Genomic DNA, 23,064 nt, shown 5'->3' with positions numbered 1-23,064 from the left:
ACCCAGATCAAAAATAATAGTAATTACAGCTAACGGTCCATATCGCCTTCTCTTGGCCGGCTCAGAGTTCTTTCACTGCTCGGTTATTTCACTGAATCCTTTTGACAGTCCTACAAAGCAGATATTGCTAGTAGAGCTTTTTATACCTGAAGGCACTGAGGCTCAGAGAGGTTAAGTGACCCACCCTGAGTCACACAGCTAAGAAGCAATGGACCCAGGATACAACCCCTCATTGTCCAACTCCGAATCACATGTTCTCACCCATGACACTATGCTGCCAGACTTGCTCCAGGGGCCTCGTTGTCAGGACCGTGAAAAGCACAGTCTCCCGTGAGAGTGCTGTGCAGGGTGAAGAAGGTCGATTCTGTACGACTCTTAGCATGTGTCTGGCACACCGCGAGCACCCCGTAATGTTGGCTGCTGTTATTAAAGAATGATGCTCAGGGGTGCCTGGGTGGCGCAGTCGGTTAAGCGTCCGACTTCAGCCAGGTCACGATCTCGCGGTCCGTGAGTTCGAGCCCCGCGTCGGGCTCTGGGCTGATGGCTCAGAGCCTGGAGCCTGTTTCTGATTCTGTGTCTCCCTCTCTCTCTGCCCCTCCCCCGTTCATGCTCTGTCTCTCTCTGTCCCAAAAAAATAAGTAAACGTTAAAAAAAAAAAATTTAAAATTTAAAAAAAAAAAGAATGATGCTCAGGCATTCAAAAGTGACCTGTCCTTCCAACATGCTTGCCAGGCATAGCTTGGGCACTGGGGACGCAGCGGTGGAAGAGACAAGGGTCCCAGAGTCCGCAGAGCTTGCTGCTTACAAAGTACACACAATCCTATCTATTTTTTTAATTTATTCTTAAGTTTATCTGTTTGAGAGAGAGCGTGCAAAGCAGGACAGGGGCAGAGAGAGACAAAGAGAGAGAGAGAGAGAGAGAGAGAGAGAGAATACCAAGCTGACAGCATGGAGCTGGAAGTAGGGGCCCATCTCACAAACTGTGAGATCGTGACCTGAACTGAAATTAAGAGCTGGACCCTTGGGGCGCCTGGGTGGTTCCGTCGGTTAAGCATCCAACTTCAGCTCAGGTCATGATCTTGCAGTTCGTGAGTTCAAGCCCTGCGTTGGGCTTTGTGCTGACAGCTCAGAGCCTGGAGCCTGCTTCAGGCTGTGTCTCCGTCCCTCTTTGTCCCTCCCCTGCTCTCTCTCTCTCAAAAATTAAAAATTAAAAATATTAAAACATTGGACGCTTAACCTAGTGCGCCACCCAGGCGCCCCACAATCCTAGTTAAAAAATGCTTTCATCCGAAGGGTGACCCAACACACACAACAGGAGATACAATTGTATTTATAGTACAATCTCAGGTTATGTTTTAGGGGAAAAAAAAACAAAACAAAACCTTAGCAGAGGAAGCAAGGCAGGGAAAAGAAATGCTCCATAGGAGTTAGCTTTGGGTTTTTCCCCTTTAATTCCTTCCCCTACTTTACAATTCTAAGGGGAAAATGTCCAAAAGGTGAGAAATGGTGATGGTCCAGGAGCAAGGGCGACAGCAGCTGTGGGGGCACCCCTATTTCTGCCTCCCTGGCCCTCCTGAACCCCCAGCCCTGCTACCTTGGAGGCGCAGAGGGTCCCGCTTCCCCCTCCAGAACCCTGTCTCTGGCATCATAAGCGTGAGTCCACGGACCCTCCTCGCGTTCCACCCCTGCTTCCCCCTTCCCTTGAGTTTTGAGTTTTCTCCCCCTCTTGACATTCAATTTCATCCAGAAAAATAATGAGACAAGGGTTCTAAATTGGAACGAATAAATGACATTGCGATTCATTATTTAATCTGCTCTCAGACTTGAGTGAACACTTTCAGGGGTAATTACCGCACGACTCCAAATCCATTTCTAAGAAGCAGTCGCCGGTGGCGTGTGCAGAAGGTAACGGAACAAGTCAATATCTATGCAGCAACATTTCCCAAGAATGTCCGGCCTGAAGAAACCTCACCCCGTGATGATGGAACCGTTCAATTGTTTTTTGGTGCGCACGGGCACACACACACACACACACACACACACACACACACACACACACACACACAGATTGTGGCCCTCCATCAGTCTAACTCCTAGGGCAATAGGGGGACAGAGTGGGGAGCAGCATTCTAACAAGGGCCCCCAAAACTAGAGAGAGAGAGAGAGAGAGCCCAGGAAGGTCACATGTTCATAGACGTGCAAGCTACTTTTGTTCTGAAGGAGTTCAGCTACTCAGGAAACATTTTTTTTCGATTATCTACACAGCAGGTGCATAGCATGTTTCAAAAACATGACACAATTCCAGTTCCATCCACGTTGCTGCAAATGGCAGGATTTCATTCTTTCTCATTGCCAAGTAGTATTCCATTGTATATATAAACCACATGTTCTTTATCCATTCAGCAGTTGATGGACATTTAAAACTGGAAGGTATTACGCTGAGTGAAATAAGTCAGTCAGAGAAAGATACCGTATGTTTTCACTCACATGTGGAACTTGAGAAACTTAACCATGGGGGAGGGGAGGAGGAAAAAACCAGTTACACACAGAGAGGGAGAGAGGCAACCCGTCAGAGACTCTTAAATACAGAGGACAAACTGAGGGTGGACCGGGGGGGGGGGGGGCGGGGGGGTGGGGAGAGTGGGTGAGGGGCATCGAGGAGGGCGCTTGTTGGGATGAGCACTGGCTGTTGTATGTAAACGATGAACCACGGGAATCTTCCGCCAAAACCAAGAGCACACTGGATACACTATATGTTAGCCAACTTGACAATAAATTATATTTCAGGGGCGCCTGGGTGGCTCAGTCGGTTGAGCGTCCGGCTTCGGCTCAGGTCATGATCTCGTGGTTTGTGAGTTCGAGCCCCGCGTCAGGCTCTGTGCTGACTGCTCAGAGCCTGGAGCCTGCTTCCGATTCTGTGTCTCCCTCTCTCTCTCTCTCTGCCCCTCCCCCGGTCATGCTCTGTCTCCCTCTTTTTCAAAAATAAATAGGGGCGCCTGGGTGGCTCAGTCGGTTAAGCGGCCGACTTCGGCTCAGGTCATGATTTTGCGGTCCATGAGTTCGAGCCCCGCGTCAGGCTCTGTGCTGACAGCTCAGAGCCTGGAGCCTGTTTCAGATTCTGGGTCTCCCTCTCTCTGACCCTCCCCCGTTCATGCTGTCTCTCTCTCTGTCAAAAACAAATAAACATTAAAAAAATTTTAAATTATATTTCAAAAAAAAGACAAAAAAAAAAAACCCATGACACAAAAGCACTAAGCATAAAAGAAAAACTGGGTAAACTCATCAAAATTATGACCTTCTGCTCATCAAAAGACTCCATTAAGGAAGTAAAACAGTAAGCCACAAACTGGGAGATAGTATTCACCATACGTGTGTCTGACAAAGGACTTAAATCCAGAATAGACAATGAACGCTGGCAACTAAATAGGAAGACAAAAGCCAATCTTAAAATGAACAAAAGATTCGAACAGACAGTTCAAAAAGGAGGCACAAACACGGCCAGGGAACACATGAAAAGATGCCCAGCATCTTAGTCATCAGGGATGCCTTAGTCACCAGGGAAACGCAAAGTTAAAACCACAACAAGCTACTCCCCCATATCCGCAGAACTAGCACAAGTTAAAATGTAAGACAGCCTGATGATAGCAGGTGTCGGAGAAGATGTGGGACAACTGGAACTCTCACACATGGCCGGCAAAAACGTAAAGTGGCAAACAGGTCAGCACTTTATTATAAAGGTAAGTAGGGGGAGGGGAGGGAGAAAAAAAAAGAGAGGGAGCGAGCCAAAGCATAAGAGACTCTTAAAAACTGAGAATAAACTGAGGGTTGATGGGGGGTTGGAGGGAGGGGAGGGGGGGTGAGGGGCATGGAGGAGGGCACCTGTTGGGATGAGCACTGGGTGTCGTATGGAAACCAATTTGACAATAAATTTCATATTAAAAAAATTAAAAAAAAATAAAGGCAAGTATATACCTATTATATGACCAAGCAGTTCCACTCTTAAGTATTTAGCAAGAGATTGAAAAATTAAAAGACTCGTACATGAATGTTCACACTAGCTTTACTCATTAATACCCAATAACCGGAAACAATCTGAATGTCAATCAATAAATAAATGGAGAAATAATTGGAAGTATAGTCATCCAGTGGAACACTATGTGTCAAATAAAAAAAAGGAACAAAATACTGATATAAGCAGTAACACGGATGATACTGCAAAACAAAATGCCAAGCTAAAGAATAAAGAAGCTAGACAGAGAGGCGCCTGGGTGGCTCAGTCGGTTAAGCACCCGACTCTCCGTTTCAGCTCGGGTCACGATCTCACAGCTTGCGGGTTCGAGCCCCACATCAGGCTCTGCGTTGGCAGTGCGGAGCCTGCCTGGGACTCTCTCCCTCTCTCTCTCTCAAATTAAACAAACACTTTAAGAAAATAAAGAAGCCAGATATAAATGAGCCCAAACACTGTGAATCCATCTATGTCATGTTTGAGAAGAGGCAAGACTAACATATGGTGATAGAAAATGAATCAGGGGGCACCTGAGTGGCTTCGTCAGCTAAGCATCTGACTCTTGATCTCAGCTCAGGTCTTGATTTCAGGGTCATGAGTTCAAGCCCTCCACTGGGCTCCTCGCTGGGAATGAAGACTACTTAAAAAAAAAAAAAAAAAAGAATCGGGATCACTGGAGTGGGGCAGGGGTTGGAGGCTGCCTACAAAGTGATACTACTGAAGTGACAGAAATGCTCTGTATCTTTTTTTTTTTTTTTTAATTTACATCCAAGTTAGTTAGCATCTAGTGCAACAATGATTTCAGGAGTAGATTCCTTAGTGCCCCTGACCCATTGAGCCCATCGCCCCTCCCACCACTCCTCCCGTAACCCTCAGTTTGTTCTCCATATTTAGGAGTCTCTTCTGTTTTGTCCCCCTCCCTGTTTTTATATTATTTTTGTTTCCCTTCCCTTATGTTCATCTGTTTTGTCTCTTAAAGTCCTCATATGAGTGAAGTCATATGATTTTTGTCTTTCTCTGACTAATTTCGCTTAGCATGATACCCTCCAGTTCCATCCACATAGTTGCCAATGGCAAGATTTCATTCTTTTTGATTGCCGGGTAATACTCCATTGTATATATATCCCACATCTTCTTTGTCCATTCATCCATCGATGGACATTTGGGCTCTTTCCATACTTTGGCTATTGTCGATCGTGCTGCTATAAACATTGGGGTGTATGTGTCCCTTCAAAACAGCACACCTGTATCCCGTGGAGAAATGCCTAGACTACCCTACGACCCAGAAATGCTCTATATCCTGATTGAGGTGGAAGTTACAAGAGTATTTACATTTGTCTAAACTCATCAGAATGTATGCTTCAAATGTGTGCTTTTTATGATCAAGCATCATATCTGATTAAGTGAATTAAGCCTGAAAGGAAGGACCATTCCCTCCGATTCTAAAACCTTATAAATTCTAAGACTCATCTAGCAGTCTCCCATGAGAAAATTAATGAAGCAGCCCGCATACACAGACCAACACTTCCCGAGAGCACTCCAGCCCTTGTCTGTATCTCGCTGCTCTGTGAACATGCATTAAGTGTCCTGCGTGCATTACATGTCAGGGAGCAATGTAGCAAATAGTTAAGAGCACGGCTTTGGGGACAGTTGGTTCTGAATCCAAGTCCTACTTATGGCAATGCCGGTGGCAAAGCCCACAAAGACTCCTGGAGTCCACTCGAGGCATTTGCAGGTATGGGTAGCTGTACCTTCTTTTATGGCCACGTGACTTCCCGGAATAAAGACTACTTTTCCCAGTTTCCTTGCAGCTCGGGGTGGCCATGAGTCATCCCATTGGTCAGAATTGAGGGAGAAGTACACAGCTGTGAAGCCTCTTCCAGGAGCCCTTACTATGCGTGTCTCCCCCCACCCCCGGCTCTCTCCTGCCCTCCTTCCTCTGTACCTGGAAGCTGTATGCCGCCATATTGGATCACGAGGCCACACGCTGCAGAGCAACGCGACAGGGGGCGTCAAATCACCACCACCAGGCAGCCACCGTGCCTCCCAGCCCTGGCCACGTGCACCTGCACTGTTATGGGGGAGAAGAAAGCACCCCCTTTATTCATTTTCGATCTCTGTCAACTTCCAACCAAACCAACCTTAACCGAAGTGAGCCTGCCTTGACAAAGTTGTACACTTAACACGTGACAACGTCACAAGAGGGCTCCACAAACTGTTTAAGGAATGGAAAGCGGCTCCGCGTGTCTGGAATAGGGCATTTGAGGGGGCAAGTGGGGAGCACAGGAGGAGAAAGGCAGCTGGGAAATGGGCAGAGATGAGGCCACCCAGGACACCGCAGGCTGCGTGAAGGGTTTGGGTGATGGTGCAAAAAAACCATGAGAAGCCACCGAGGGAATTGAGCCCGGCAGTAGCAGACCGGCTGGGCGTTCTACACCAATCTCCCATCTGCTTCATGGAGGATCAACTGTAGGAAGCCAACTGTGGAGGCGGGTGGGCTCCCCCAGGCCGTCCCTTATCTCCCACGTGTTGTTATGGCTGATGAGAGAACTTTCTATCGTTTCTTAGGGACACAGACATCTCAAACCCAAATGCCTCACAGAGGCCCCAGTGGAGGAAGCAGGCAGGACGTGGGACCACAAGGGACGGGGGCATTTGCAGCTCGAGAGCACGCACTCCGCACAGGCCGTGACCACGCGCAGCCCCTGCCTATCCGTCAACTGCCGCCGGGTGAAAACAGTCCCGGAGCCCCACGGGGCTTCTAAGTTCTCAGGAGAGGCTCCAAAGGTGGATTTTGGGGTGGGAACCCAATTTCCCTTTTAGGCACGACCCTTCCTGCGAAGATCGAGACAAGCTTGTCCTGAGGCGGAAGCTGAACAGCAGGCTTCCAGTTCCTTGCTCCTGCTCCTCGCTCGGTGGGGGGGTGGGGGGGAGCACCACCAAAATTTAAAATGCAAATTCTACAACAGGCAGAAGGCAGAGGGCTCTGGTCTTTGAGGCTGGTGGCTCCAGGGTGCTAATCAGCTTGCAGGAAGAGCTGGCACCCCCTTCTAAACTTCACTTTCTCTCTTGTCTGGGGTGGACGAGAGGATTTTAAAACAAATGCAAGGGAGAAGTTGAGATTTCCCTCTGAAATGCCAGGGATCCTCAGAAACCCCCAAGGACGGGCCACCCACTCCATTCAAGGCTTGGTCCCCCGCACAGGGATCTCGCCCGGCCTCACCCACGCTCTCTTGTCCTGAAAGTTCATCCTCACAGAACTTGGTCAGTAGGAATCATGCTTCTCTTTTCCCTCATCCTGGTCCCCGAAGGCTGGAGACGAGAGGCTGTTCCGCTTCGTAGATACTTCATAATCACTGACAACTGCCTTTGGGGCCTGCCTGCTGCAGCCACTGTCGGAAAACCCTCTTCTTCCGGAACTTACTATGATAAAACACAGAAACGTGGACTCTAGGGAGACTTTGATCCGGCCCAGCAGGCAGATGAAGTGGCATGCACACGCCCATGGGTGTAGACGGTGAGCTGCAGCCCACAGACCAAACCCGGCCCACCACCTGATTTTGTCAATAAAGTTTTATTGGAACATGGCCATGCTCATTTGTTCCTCTGTCACCCATGGCTGTTTTCCTTCTAGAACTGCGGGGCTGAATAGTTAGTTGGAGCAGAGACTGTATGGCCCACGAAGCCCAAGATACTTATTAGCTGGCCTTTTGTGAAACAAGGTTGTCCACTTGCGAGAAGAGAACCAGCAGATACTGAGGGCCTGCCGCGTGCTGGGCAGCCGTGTTAGCGGCAACACACATCAGATCGCTTCATCCTCAAACATTTCTTCAGAGGGAAGATGTATCGTCCCCCATTTTAGGAAAAAAAGAGGCTCAGCGAGGCTCTCCAACTTACTCAGGGACCCCAAGGGGATCCGCCCACCTGTGTGGGGTTCAAATTAAGCCCAGGGTCTCCCCCCAACACGTGTGGGTCTTCATGGAGGCGGAAATGCCCCTGGTAGTTCGCAGGGGCATTTGTGGGACACTACTGGTACTCAGAGGGTGAGGGACACAGGACACAGTCCTGAAGGAGAGAGAACCACCCCGTGTACTGTCAGCACCACCGTCCGTGGCAGCTGAGTCACCAAATAACACACCTGTACCAGTGTTTGTGGCTGTCACATTCACACAGCGAGCCTTGCACGGCCCTAGTTTTCTATAAAATAATAAGTGCCAAAGAGGTCCAGTTGAGTATTTACAAGATAAAAGAATGTACGCCCACTTCGTCTGATTAAGTCATAAAGAGCATTTGCTTAAGTACATAATATCATGTAAATTACTTTCCTTTTATTTCTTTCCTTCGTGTTTTGGCATTGCCTTATTCATTTATTTATTTATTTTTTGAGACAGAGAGAGACAGAGCATGAACAGGGGAGGGGCAGAGAGAGAGGGAGACACAGAATCGGAAACAGGCTCCAGGCTCTGAGCCGTCAGCCCAGAGCCCGATGCGGGGCTCGAACTCACGGACCGAGAGATCGTGACCTGAGCTGAAGTCGGACGCTCAACTGACTGAGCCACCCAGGCGCCCCGGATATTGCGTTATTTTAAAAAATATGCGTATACAGAAGTTATATTATCTGTGAGTAGCAGTTTAGGATGGCAAAGGGGATGTTACAAAATAGTTGCTCTCAAGAGAGCATGTTAGGGGGGCCTGGGGGCTCAACCGGTTGAGGGTCCGACTCCTGATTTCGGCTCACGTCATGGTCTCGTGGTTTGTGAGATCAAGCCCCCAGGTGGGGCTCTGCACTGACATCATGGAGCCTGCTTGGGATTCGCTCCCCCTCTCGCTGCCTCTCTCTCTCTATCCCTCTTCCTCTCTCTCTCTCTCTCTCTCAATATAAACATTTTTTTAAAAAAAGAGCATGTCAAGTCTGGCAGCTGAAAACACGCCCCACAGGACGCGCAGATAATTAAGATACCGTCACGCCCCATCTTTCTCTGTCATGCTCTATCATGTCCCGGCACACTCCATCATGTACCACCCGGATCCCGCAGTGAAGACCTCCATCACCTGGCAGCCATGGGGCTGGGAGCAAGTTGCAGACTTCTCTGCTCTTCCTCATCTGTTAAAGGAGGAGCTTATATCACCTCTTTCATCGCGGTTTGTGAGTGCGCGTGACAGTGGTGAGTGGGGCTCTTTGGAAGGATCCCCAGGTAACCAACAGTAGGAAAGAGCCATTCTGGCCACGAACACAAGCATCACACAAGATGCCCAGGGCTACATTCCTGGGGGTAGGGGCGGTAGAATGTGGGGCAAATTTCAACCAGTCTCCTAAGAATTATTCGTTGAGCAACCATACACCCCACTGGGGAGCCGGCAGTGATCCCGCAGAGCTGACACTCCAGCGGGTGACCAGATGATAAACAAATCAGGCAGATCGATTCAACATGCGGCAATGCCACGAATGAGGCAAATCAACAAAGTGACGCCCTAGGAAATAAACTGCAGAGGGGGATATTATTGACAGAAAGGTTGAGAGGTCTTTCCAAGGAGTGACATTTAAGCTCTAGGACAAAGAAGACGCGGGCATGTGAAAGGCTGGGACAGAGCATCCCAGGCTGAAACAGCAAGTGCAAAGGTCCTGAGGTGGGAAAGTGGTTTGGTGTTGAAGTGAGCAGAGTGCTGACGGCACACGGCCTTGTCATTCCCAGCAGGGAACTGCATTTTAGCCTCAGAGCAACGGGAGGCAGGAAAGGCAGGAAAAGTAAAAAGAGATTTGGGGGGTTCAGAGAACAGCCTTCAAGGAGCAGGGGTGCATCCTGAGGAAATGCAGTGGGAAATGAGATGAAGTCAGGCCAGGTCATTGATACTTTATGCCCGCGGAACCAGACTCCACTGCGTTTTAGCAGCGCAGGGAATGTGGTATCTCAGTATCACTGCAACAGGACGGACAGGGGCAGGGAGAGACTGCAGCCAGGGAGGCTTCTGTTAGATCAGCCACGAATGGATGGAGGGCTGAGTGAGGGGGGCTGGCGGGCAGGATGGAGGAGAAGCCAGGGGGCAAAGCCTGACAGAAGTGCATGAAAGGGTCTGGGGGAAGGAAGCCCGGGGCAGATTTGATTGCTCCGCAGAGGGGAAGGTCCCAGGTGCCCGGGGAGGGCATGAGGGACAGACTCAAACACATACACCAAATGTGCTCAGGAAACACAGAACATGTTGGGATAAAAGAAATATGTACGTATATTTGAAAATTCTTTTAATGTTTATTTATTTTTGAGAGAGAGAGACAGAATGTGAGTGGGTTGGGGCAGAGAGAGAGGGAGACGCAGAATCCGAAGCAAGGCTCCAGGCTCTGAGCTGTCAGCACAGAGCCCAATGTGGGGCTCGAACTCATGAGCCGTGAGATCATGACCTGAGCCGAAGTCAGATGCTCAACCGACTAAGCCACCCAGGCGCCCCAAGTATATATATTTTTAATCTCTCAGTCACTTAAAAGCATCATTTAGTGATGGGGGAAGGCTCTTGGAAATGTTGACCAGGATGCCGTGTAATGTTAGCAAAAGTCCCGGGCAATTCCTTTCTCCGGGTCAAATGCCTGACTAAGTGAAACGCCCGCCAGGTCCCTTGTTCTGTTGCACCGCCCTTCCATCCTGACAATGACCGACGGTCTGGTGGCTATTCTCTCCTCATCCTCCTCCCCCATCCCTTCCCGCCCACCCGCCCACCCTGTCTCTTGGCGGCGGATGGCTTGCTCTCCATTCAGACCCACATCCTCCTCCAGCTACCACCCTGTTTCTCTGCCCCCTTTACAGATAAGCACCTTTACGAGGGGGACTCTGTGTACCACTTCCCCAACCTCCCCGCCCAGCCTCCCGAGCCCTCTCTGACTAGGTGTCCTGGCGCGCCCCCCGCGGAGGCAGCTCCTGCCCAGGTCACCGGTGGCTGTGGCTGACTGTGGCCCCTCCAGCAGGTACTCTCACTTCGAACCCCACTCGGCCACACCCTGGCACGCTCAGGCACGCCGTCTACCCAGAATCCCTTGCTGCACTAGCTTCCGGACACAGCCTCTCCCTCCCCTGCACACTCCTTCTCCCCCCCACCCTGCCCCACCTCCCTGGCCACTCCTGCTGAGTCTCCTTTGCTGCCTCCTTCTTCTCCCTGCAGCATCTAAACATCAGCGGGTTTCCAGGGCCAGGTCCCCACACCTCTTCCTAGGGACTGTCCCCCAGCACTCTCTCATTAAATTGCCTACCCCGGTGCCCCCCAAATGCCTACCCCCGGGGCCAGGCCTCTGCCCTGAATCACAGAGCCACAAATCTAACTGCCATTTGACATCTCCACTTGGATGTCTCAAGGATCTCAAACTCTTGACCTTGACCTACCTCCTCCCTGACCTTGATCCAACCTTGATCCTGGGGAGTCTTTCACCTCCGGAAACGGCGGCTCCAGACGCTCACGTCAAAATGTCGCAAGTCATCCCCAGTCATCCTTGCCATTTCTCTCCTGTCCCGCATCCAATCCTGTCCCCAGGTGTGTGACCAGTACCGGCAGACGAGAACCCCACCCGGTTTCCCCAGGGGTGAGACCTCAATGCAGGCCCATCTGTGCAGGAGTGAGAAGACTGTGGTCAAGTCCTAGGACCTCCCACTGCTTCCTTGCTATGTGACTCTGAGCACCCGGCATCTCTGAGCCTTGGTTCTCCCATTCGTAGAATGAGACGCCAACACGGGGCCTGGCTTGGTCAGCAGGGGGGCTGTGACAGCCCAGGGAGACGTTGCAACTACACTGCCAAGTCGCACAACGTGACCATTTCGGTTATGGCCGCATCTGCTTCTGCGCTTGGAACCCACAGGGACAGCTGTGCTGCATGATGCTGTCGCGTGGTCTTGTCATCAGGAGTTTCCCCAACACCGAGCTCTTTGCGGCCACAAAGTTTTGCTACACAGAAGACGTGGAACACAGGCCACCCCCAACCCCGCCTCTCTGGATAATTCCCCAACAGCCTCCCCCACATGAAACCTCTGTGAAATTCCATCTTCTGAAAACTGCAAACAGGTCGTGCGAGAAATGACCAGGGGTTCAAAAAAGCCAGACTATTTGCCATTTCTTCTTTTTCAAAGGTCTCTCGGGAGGTGATTAGCAACAACTGATAGGGGAGGAAAGGGCAGAAACGAAGCCCCAAGGCTTTCCCAACTTTCCTCAACAAGCTGTGACTTAGAACAAGGGCTCAGACCTGGGCGGCCAGCAAAGTATGATGAATAACACTGCTCATGTGAGTCCTTTGCTATCCATTAAGACCCTGCCGGTGCCCCGACAGCAGGGCTTGACGTACCAGAGGTGCTTTCATATTCCCCGCAGGGCAGGGCGCTGCACGATTCCGTGAGTGGCTAAGCTGCCCCACTCACTTGCTACTTGTGCACAGACTGCTCCACAGAATGCTGTGGACACAGCCACTGGCAGCTGACAGCTGAGCTCACAGCTCAGACACTCTGACGACGAACGTAATAAAGGTTAACTCAACACCTACTAGGTGCTAAGCGCCATGTTAAGTGCTTACCCTGCCTTAGCTTCTTTGACCCTTTCAGGCAAGGATACCAGCAGCCCGTTTCACGGATGGGGAGACAGAAGCTTGGAGGAGTGTAGTCAGACAGGGGCCCAAGGGCACGTGGCTGCCATGACTCGATCCCCGGCCATTTGCTTCCAAAAGTCATGCCACTTTCAAGCCGCCTGCCGGGGGATTTCAGACTCAAGTGCTCTCTGGGACAGGCAGGTAAAGTAAATGCAGGCCGGCGGGGACAGTGGTGCCTGGGAACACATGCTTATCTAAGGGGACAGCAGCTACTTGGGAGATACACGTGATATGGATGAATCTCAAATGCATCACCTCAGTGAAAGAAACCAGCGTCAAAAGGCTACGTAATGCATAACTCGATTTACACGACATCTTGCAAAGGCAAAACTATAGGGACAGAAAACAGATCAGCAGCTGCAAGGGGCTGAGGCTGGGGAGGGCTTGACCATGAAGAGGCAGCAGGAAGAAATCTGGGAGACCAATGGAGACGCTCTGTGTCTCCACTGTGGTGGTGGTTATACACCTGGACGTTTGTCAAAGCTCCCAGAACTGTATGCTAGAAACAGGTGAGTTTTACTGTACGTGAATGATCTTCAACAAAATGAGGCAAAAACCAACTAGAGTTGAGGGGTGGGCCCTAGTGTGTGATCTCTGCCCTGAACTGCCCTGGAAAAGCTGTAACAGATGACCAGTCATGGGGACACGGGACAGTCCATGGGTGTGGCTGGAAAAAAAGCGAGGAGGAGAAGGAAGTGACTGGTTGGCCTGGAACCTCACCCTGACCCACCACTTATTGGTGGGCTGACCCTGGGCAAGTGGCCTCCTCTCTCTGAGCCCCTGTCCTCTCTCTATAAAATTGGGATGATGATACCTTCCTTTATATGGCTGTTATCAAAATTAAGCAAGGGGCGCCTGGGTGGCTCAGTAGGTTAAGCTTCCAAATTCAGGTCCAAGCTCAGGTCATGATCTCTCAGTTCGTGGGTTCGAGCCCCACATCGGGCTCTGTGCTAACAGCTCAGAGCCTGGAGCCTGTTTCCGATTCTGTGTCTCCTTCTCTCTCTGCCCCTCCCCCACTCACACTGTGTCTCCCTCTGTTTCTCTCTGTCCCTCAAAAATAAATAAATGTTAAAAAAAATTTTTTTTAATTAAACAAGATTCTAGAGGTAATGCTTCTAGAGAGGATGCTCCATAAGTCCTCCTGTCCTTTAGGAGTCACATGGACTGAGCAATCATTCCTCTCGGTGGCTAGCTCTCCCAAGGGGTCCTCCTAGGTCATCCTTAACCGGCTGGCCAAGCTGGGAAAAAGCAAACTGTGACTTGCTCTTTCTAGACAGGAGAACCCCTAGAACATCCACCTGTAGAGACCAGGATGGGATCCTTAGCCCACCCCCCTCACCACATTATCACAGCTGAGTTTATCAGAGCAGCTGGGTATGGGAGGTACCACGAAGGCAGAGCAGCATGGTGGTTAAGAGCAGGGACTCTTCAGCCAAAGGGCGGTGAGTTCAAGTCTTGGCTCTGCTGCTTCTTCGCTAGAAGACCTTGAATAGGTTACTTAAGCTCCCTGAGCTTTGGTTCCCTGTCTGTAAAACAAGGCTACAAATAGCACCTGTTCTCAGGCTTGTGGACAGGATGGAGTGAGACGCCCCCGCAGCACCCCAGCACCCCGTAGGACTTAACTAGACATTGCCTGGGGCGCCCGGGTGGCTCAGTTGATTAAGCGTTCCACTTCGGCTCAAGTCATGATCTCACGATTCATGAGTTCGAGCCCAGGGCCGGGCTCTGTGCTGACAGCCTGGTGCCTGCTTCAGATTCCGTGTCTCCCTCTCTCTCTCCCCTCCCCCGCTCACACTCTGTCTCTCAAAACTCAATAAACGTTAAAAAAGAATAACTAAACATCACCTGCTTTCCTAGACCTAAGCCCACTGGGCATTACTCTCCCCGGAGACCCTCCCTTGATGAGTATTTGTACGGATTAAATAAAGTAAGTTCTCAGTGAGGCACCTGGTGCTTAATTGATGCTTAATAAATTGCAGCTCTCAGTATTACTGCCATTGTTCCTACTGTTGAAAGATCAAACCGGAGACATCAGGGCAGGCACAGAGGCATACATAGGGGACAGTGGATACTTGAATCCAAAATGCCAGAAACACGGTTACCAGAGAAACTGAAAGTATCTGGGCCCCATTGTCTCAGACACGAACCAGAAGAGACCCAGAGGACTCTTCAAACACCGAGAAGAAACAAAGCATTGATCTACCCAGGATCCAAAGGACAAGACTTTGGACAAAGACCAAATCCCTCACCAGAGGTCACCAAGTGAGGCAGGACTAGAACCCAGAAAAGGATCTGATCCTCCCAGCTCCTCCCAGATCGTCATAGCGGGCCACCCGCTTCATGAAGGGGATCCATAATCAAAGGAGGGAGGATAATTGAGCAGCAGCACAAAGGGAGCCTGGAAGAGAAGACTGAGTATCAGCGACCCTGACCGCCAGGAGGGAGATCCTTTCAGACTCTGAGAAGTGTTGCTCTCCTCAGCTGTTCAGAAGCTATGTGTTTTGTTCCCCGGGACACCCAGCAGGAGCTGATCGGGACAATGGAACCAGTATACATTCTTTTCTTGCCAGAGCAACATTATGCAAACTTGGGGACAGGGTTCTAAAGTCCTTCATGGGATTAGGACGATGGACGGACTTGGACTTACTTCTACTCAGAGTATGGCTGGATTTCCTCCTTCTGGACCAGAGCGGGGCCTGGGGTGTCTCCCTCATTTCCTTCTCCTGCCTGAGGATGTTTCTGTCTCCGCAATCACTGAGCCCCTGGCACTGCGTGCACACACACACACACACACACACACACACACACACACACACACACACACACACACACACACGGAAGGCTGCCCGGGCCGCAGGGGCTCTGTCCAACGCTTCCCTCATTTATCGGGGGGGAAGATGAAAGAATATTTGGATTTAAACCACGCTCCTTCCTGACCATCTGAAAATATTCCTTCTCCTTGCTTGCCAGTCTCCTGAGCCACCCCGGGGAAAGCCAAGCATCTCCCTCTGTCTTCCCGCCTTGGCCCCCCGCTCATCATTCACGTGCCATCCGAGAGCCTCCTCCTCCGAGAAGTCCTTGGCCATGTCACCACAGATCCTCCTCTTTCCTTCAATGAGCAGTTTAAAAATATCTTAAGAAATTAAAAAACCCATTTTATGGTGCCAGAAGCTATGTTTACAGCCACAAACAAGACACTCCGCGGCCCACAGGGTGCTCTCTGGGAATTGTATACACCACACCCAATGCGGCCCCTCGCCCCACACGTGTGTCCCACTCCAGCGAGTCTGAGTGGGTAAGCAGCAGAGTAAGGCACCTGCTCTGTCTCCTCCTACCTGTGCAGCTTCGAGCAGCTCACTAAGCCTCCCTGACCCTCTCTTCCTTGCCTGAAAATGGGAATGATGGTAACTACCACTTGGGATTATTGTAACTGGGGGTTAATGCAGGTCAAACACCCAAATCACCACCTGGGACATTGCAAGCACTCAGTAAGTATTCTGTTGTCCTAACACATGTTGGATACGCTATTAATATTTTCATCATTCATTTCAACTGAATATTACATGACTGCCTTCATTCATCTTGTCAACTCCTTATGGGCAGTAATGTTTCTCTGTCCCCCACAATCCCTGCTGGCAGAAAACAGAGCCACTGGGAACACCATACGTGTTGATGGTCATGAACTTGATTAAAGATTAAAGATTAACAGCTGCAAACATTTTCCTTACAATAGCGGCCAACCTTTTTCATACGAGCAGCTTATTGTGTGGCTATTTATCTGTGGACATCATGTCATGGAGCCCTCGAGGCAGTCCCAGGTGCTCCAGACTCCCATGTCCAGGGCCACCGGAACACCTCTTCCCTTCCCCTGCCACAGCCTTCACCACCTGGCCTCTTACCCTCTGGGATTTTGTGTCTCGCTTCCCCAGCTCCTTAAGAGGTTAAGACCATAGGCTCTGGAGTCAGATGGACCTGGTCAGAACCCAGCTCGCATTCTTCGCCAGCCATGAACAAGTCAGGTTATCTGCGACCAGACAGGCTGTCCAAGGGCCTTTGCCAAAGGCTACTGAAGGTCGAAGGCTTGAACATACTGGTGGGCCTGGCTCGCAGAAGACTGTGTCCTACTGCATGGCCCTCATGAGTAGTGTCACCAGTGTCAGGACTGTGTTTCAGGGACAATGGGCTCTCCCATGTTGACACGGGCCCCAGGTGAGAGGTGTGTGTGTGTGCGTGTGTGTGAGAATATTTGGGAAGTGCCGACAGAGAAGGCCAGGGTTGCAAGTCTCCATGCCTGCAGTGAACAGAGGCAGCCAGAGTAAATTAGCAAACCCACCGCCTGCTGATTCCAACACATTCAGCCATATGACTGCTCAGCTCACTGCTCCTTCTGATTGGACTAAAGGTGGGCACTGACTCGGGGCACCTGGGTGGCTCAGTCGGTGAAGCATCTGACTTCGGCTCAGGTCATGATTTCACGGTCCGTGAGTTCGAGCCCCGCGTCGGGCTCTGTGCTGACGGCTCAGAGCCTGGATGGAGCCTGCTTCGGATTCTGTGTCTCCATCTCTCTTTCTCTGCCCCTCCCCCATCCTCTCAAAAATAATAAATAAACAAAAAAATTATAAGTACTCAGGGCACCGGGGCGGCTCGGTCGGTTGAGCGTCTGATTTCGGTTCAGTCATGCTCTGGCGGTCCGTGGGTTCGAGCCCCGCGTCGGGCTCTGTGCCGACAGCTCGGAGCCTGGAGCCTGCTTCGGATTCTGTGTCTCCCTCTCTCTTTCTGCCCCTCCCCTGCTCACACTCTGTCTCTCAAAAATGAATAAATGTTAAAAAAATTTTTTTTTAAATACCCTTCAGGCATGAGGAGACGGGAATTAAATAAAACCCTTAAATGGAAAATTACACAGCGCTTAAAAGAAATGAGGACACTCAACCTGTACGGACATGGAAGGGTGGAAAAGGCACAGTGAAAATGAAAAGCGGGTTACTAATCCATACATACAGCACGATTTCACTCTCATCTTTGAAGAGATATATAAAGCAATGAACTACATATAGCAACATGAATAAATCTCAAAACTGAAGGCTGAGTGAAAAAAAAAAACAGAATGAGACTTATAAGACAAAGCCATTCCTATGAATTAAAAGCACCTTCACACTAGAACTACACTAAGTATTTCACAATATACTTACACCTCCAACTACCTAAATCACACCCGTGATGCCCACGGCAGGGATGGGGTGGCGGTGAGCAGGGTGAGTGCATGAGATCAACAGTGCAGTAGGAAACAGACATGAATTTAAAAAATAAAAATGGGACACCTGGGTGACTCAGTTGGTTAAGCGTCAGACTTCGGCTCAGGTCACAATCTCAAGGTCCATGAGTTCGAGCCCCGCGTCGGGCTCTCTGCTGAGAGCTCGGAGCCTGGAACCCGCTTCAGATTCTGTGTCCCCCTCTCCCTCTGCCCCTCCCCTGCTTGTGCTGTGTCTCTCTCAAACAATAAATAAACATTAATAAAAATAAAAATGAAGGGCTTCCCATGAAAAAATGACAGCGTTGCCTGGCAGAACTTTAAGGAAGCCCAGTGAGCCCTGCCTCTGTGTAATCCCCTCCCCTTGAGGGCAGACAGGACCTGTGACTGGCCTCCAGCCAACAGCATGTGACAAAGGCGAAGAAAGAGTGTCTCCCCCGTGAGACCGCACTAAACAGCAAACATGACCCATAGCCGGTCCCCCGGCTGCGAGGCTATGGGAGGCCCCCTCTTGGCAGACCGGAGTGAGAGCTACTCCTGCTGGCTCTGAAGACATGAGCTGCCAAGCCGTGACAGCCCTGTCACGCGTCATGACAGGGCCCCGTGGCAAGGAGCTGGGGAGGCCGCCAGGAGCTGCGGGGGACCTCTTCCCACAACGGAAGTGGTGCCTCAGTCTTACAGCCACGAGGAGCTGAGTTCTGCCAATGGGCTCTTGCGGTTCAGAAGAGGGCCCAAGTTCCAGAAAGCCACGGAGCGCTGCCCACACTGACTGCAGCCTGGGGAGCCAGGCCAAACTCTGGGCCCCGTACAAAACTAGAGGTCGTGCGTTGACGCTGATGGAAGTGAAATCTTCGGTAATTCAATAGCCGGCAACACATAACTAATACAGCAGGCCACGGCTCGGGGAATATGAGGAGTTCGACCGCCTGCTCCGAGGTGAAAGAGAAATTAAAAGTAAATGTACACGTTAGGATACACATTAAAAACGTTCCTTAGGGGCGCCTGGGTGGCTCAGTCGGTTGAGCGTCCGACTTCGGCTCAGGTCACGATCTCGCGGTCCGTGGGTTCGAGCCCCGCGTCGGGCTCTGGGCTGATGGCTCGGAGCCTGGAGCCTGTTTCCAATTCTGTGTCTCCCTCTCTCTCTGCCTCTCCCCCGTTCATGCACTGTCTCTCTCTGTCCCAAAAATAAATAAACGTTGAAAAAAAAATTAAAAAAAGAAAAGAAAAGAAAACAAATCAGGGGGCGCCTGTGTGGCGCAGTCGGTTAAGTGTCCGACTTCAGCCAGGTCACGATCTCGTGGTCTGTGGGTTCGAGCCCCGCGTGGGGCTCTGGGCTGACGGCTCAGAGCCTAGAGCCTGTTTCCGATTCTGTGTCTCCCTCTCTCTCTCTGCCCCTCCCCCGTTCATGCTCTGTCTCTCTCTGTCCCAAAAATAAATTAACGTTGAAAAAAAAAAATTTAAAAAAAAAAAAAAAAAAAAAAAAAACGTTCCTTAGGGGCACGTGGGCGGCTCGGTCGTTGAGCCTCCGACTCGATTTCCGCTCAGGTCATGATCTCACGGCTCATGAGTTCGAGCCTCGCGTCAGGCGCTCTGCGGGATTTTCTCTCTCTCTCTCTCTCTCCCTCTCTCTGCCCCTCCCCTGCTCCTGCTCTCTCTCTCCCTTAAAACAAATAAAGTACTTAAAAAGTGTTAAAAGAATGTTCTTTTTTTTTAACAGAACTTTTATTTTTATTTTAGATTCTTATTTACATCATTTTTTAATTTATATATATGTATAGAAATATATATACATGTTTTATAGCCCAACATTTTTTATTTTAGATTTTTATTTACATCATTTTAAAATTTACATATATGTAAATATATACAAAAAATTAAATATATATATATTTACATAAATGTATATATATAAAAATTTAAATTCAACTTAGTTACCATACAGTGTCATCTTGGTTTCAGGAGTAGAACCCAGTGATTCATCTCTCCCTTTTTTTTCTTTTTTTAATTTACATCCAACTTAGTTAGCATATAGTGCAACAATGATTTCAGGAGTAGATTCCTTAATGCCCCTTACCTGCTGAGCCCATCCCCCTCCCAGAACCCCTCCAGCAACCCTCTGTTTGTTCTCTATATTTGTCTCTTAGAACTTTAATTTTTTTTTTTTTTTGAGAGAGAGAGAGAGAGAGAGACAGAGCACGAGCAGGGGAGGGGCAGAGAGAGAGGAAGACACAGAATCCAAAGCAGGCTTCAGGCTCTGAGCTATAAGCACAGAGACTGATGTGGGGCTTGAACTCACAAACAGCAAGATCATGGCCTGAGCCGAAGTCTGATGCTTAAACAACTGAGCCACCCAAGTTGGATGTTTAACTGACTGAGTGGAATGTGTGGCCAAAGCTGGGTTCGAAACCCATAAAGGCTTTCCTAATGCAGAACACAAGAGAACTTCTGACCTTATCTATCACAATCTTTGATCTGGAAGACAGTCTCCCATGACCACTGTTCCTCCTGCGGTTTGGGGGAGGGATTATATCTGACCCACACTGCCTTATCTCACCCCGAACTGATTTTACATGAATTTTGTGAAGACTCTTTTCTGGGGACCTTGGGATGTTATTTAAACCAAGTAGCATTTACTGAATACTTCCTATGTGCCAGGAACCGCGACAGATCCTTCACCTACATTAACTCATTTGGTCCTTAGGGCAACAGCACTATGGGAAGTAACACTATCTTTGTTTCATAGAAGAAAAGACTGAGTGAGGCTCAGAGAGTTTTGACATGCCCATGGTCTGACATGACTGATGGGACTGACAGAGCCAGGATTCAAACCCACATTTCCCTGACTCCCAAACCCACATCATCCCTGCTTTATGAGGAAACCACTGTTTTCGTTCACAAATCAGTATAAACTCATTTCATTCTGTTTTTCAAATAGTCTTTTCTCTGGTTGTTCAAAGCTCTTTGAATTCTATTCCTGTCTTCCGGGATATTAACACTGCCTCTTCTGTATCAACCATGTGTTTCTAAAGCATATTCTCAAATCCTTCACCCAAGTTGCCAACAAACACATCAAGCAGAACAGTTCCCAAACGTTTTTGGAGAGTCACTATCCAGTCGAGATTCTCAAATGACCTGTTTATTCACCTCTCCATCACTTCATTACATTTACGGACCACTTGCTGCACCTGAACTAGGAGGTGTCAGGAGCCCTTGGATACAAGGATCTCACAGCCCAGCTGAGCAACACAGTGTGGTTAGGGCCACACTTACCTACAGAGTCAATAAAAAGGACAGGGAAAATGTTCACTGTAACATTATCTGCAACAGTAAACCCTCTAAATATCCTACCAGTAAACTACAATTGCCTATCTGATGGAGTGTGGAACAGTCATCGTTAATACATTTTTGTTGGCTTAAAACATGAGAAAGGGGCACCTGCGTGGCTCAGTCGGTCAAACATCCGGCCTTAAATTTTGGCTTGGGTCATAATCTCATGGTTCATGGGCTTGAGCCCCACACGGTTCATGGGTTTGAGCCCCCCATGTTTCATGGGTTTGAGCTTGGGATTCTCTGTCTCCCCCCCTCTCTGTGCCCCTCCCCTGTTCTCTCTCTTCTCAAAACTAACTAAATAAAACATTAGGAGTGCCTGGGTGGCTCAGTCAGTTAAGCATCTGACTTCGGCTCAGGTCATGATCTCAACGGTTCACGGGTTTGAGCCCCGCATCAGGCTCTGTGCTGACAGCTCAGAGCCTGGAGCCTGTTTTGGATTCTGTGTCTCCCTCTCTCTCTGCCCCTCCCCTACTCACACTCTGTCTCTCAAAAATAAACGTTAAAAAAAAAGTTTTTAATAATGGTATTGTGGTTATGTTTTTGTTTTTTCTGAAAGTCCTTATCTTTTAGAGATACTTAAGGAAATCGTATGATGCCTGATATTTGCTTCAAAATAATATGGGGGAGGGGCGCCTGGGTGGCTCAGTTGGTTAAGCCTCCAAATTCAGCTCAGGTCGTAATCTCATAGTTCATGGGTTCGAGCCCCACATCGGGCTCTGTGCTGACAGCTCAGAGTCTGGAGCTCGCTTCAGATTCTGTGTGTGTCTCTCTCCCTGCCCCTCCCCCTCACTCTCTCTCTCTCTCTCTCTCTCTCTCTCAAAAATAAATGTTTAAAAAAATTGTTAATAATAATAAAACATGGGAAAAAATACCAAATAATGTTAAGGTGCCTGTATTGTCTACATAGTATGTTTATAGACAACCTCCATCTTAAGATTTAATTAAGATTGAACAATGGTCAAAAGTCACAAATGTTACAGGCAGACTATGAAAATAAAAGAAAATATACAAAGTAAATAAATGCCTTTACAAACATCAAATACATAAACCTAACACATGTAAAAACTGTGTGGTCAGTGAAACTTTGCGGAGATCGTCAGATGTGTAGGTGGGCTGGACAAACTGGGAATTAATATATCAATTCAACGGAGTGTGGATCAAAGACATCTTCTTTTTCAGACCAATTTCCCCAAAGCAAGTATTCTTCCATGTTCCAAAGAACTTTCATTCGCATTCATTGCATTCAAAGTTAGCATCAGCCTTCTCTAAAATTATCATGACGGGTCCACAGATCACACTCCTGAGCAGCAAAGTTCTCTAGAAGGCACAGCCTTTGGCCTTAACATTGTAATAACAATCACACACCAGTTATAATGATAATGAGGTCTTCTCTGACCAGGCCTTTATTTTTTTTTTAATGTTTTAACTTTATTTATTTATTTTGAGAGAGAGACAGCGCACAAGCAGGGGAGGGGAAGAGAGAAGGAGAGACAGAATCCCAAGCAGGCTCTGCACCATCGGCTCACAGCCTGATGAGGGGCTCGAACCCCACACACTTTGAGATCGGGACCTGAGCCAACATCAGCAATCAGACACTTAACAGGCTGTGCCACCCAAGCTCCCCCGGTCACATCTTTAAAATCTCAATATCCCCACTCCTTGCCCCGTACACAAGGAATTCTGTTGTGTCCCCATCGCCATCCGTCACACCACCATTTTTCATTGCATCCAAGATCCTATTTGCTCTGAGACACAGCATTATTTTAGGCACCACTAAAAATGAAAAAAAAAAAAAAAAATGTTGCCAATCAAATGGCATGATGCTTTAATACTAGTCCTGCATCTGTTACAAAAATCAGTGACACCAGC

At 49.2% G+C, this 23,064-nt stretch overlaps 1 long non-coding RNA gene across 1 annotated transcript in view; it reads right to left on the bottom strand.

The window, feature by feature from the left end:
* Positions 1 to 7,179: 7,179 nt before the first annotated feature.
* Positions 7,180 to 23,064, bottom strand: part of LOC147582805 (uncharacterized) — a 44,605-nt gene continuing 28,720 nt past the window's right edge. The window contains exon 3 of the long non-coding RNA XR_015248786.1: positions 7,180 to 7,429. This is a non-coding gene — a long non-coding RNA (uncharacterized LOC147582805). The remainder of the gene's footprint in view (positions 7,430 to 23,064) is intronic.

This window comes from Puma concolor, chromosome A3, assembly GCF_028749965.1.
Source record: "Puma concolor isolate L17-30 chromosome A3, mPumCon1.1.hap2, whole genome shotgun sequence".
NCBI classification, from domain to species: domain Eukaryota; kingdom Metazoa; phylum Chordata; class Mammalia; order Carnivora; family Felidae; genus Puma; species Puma concolor.
Note: the sequence above shows the minus strand (reverse complement) of the source record. Positions and strands in the feature narration are given on the sequence as shown.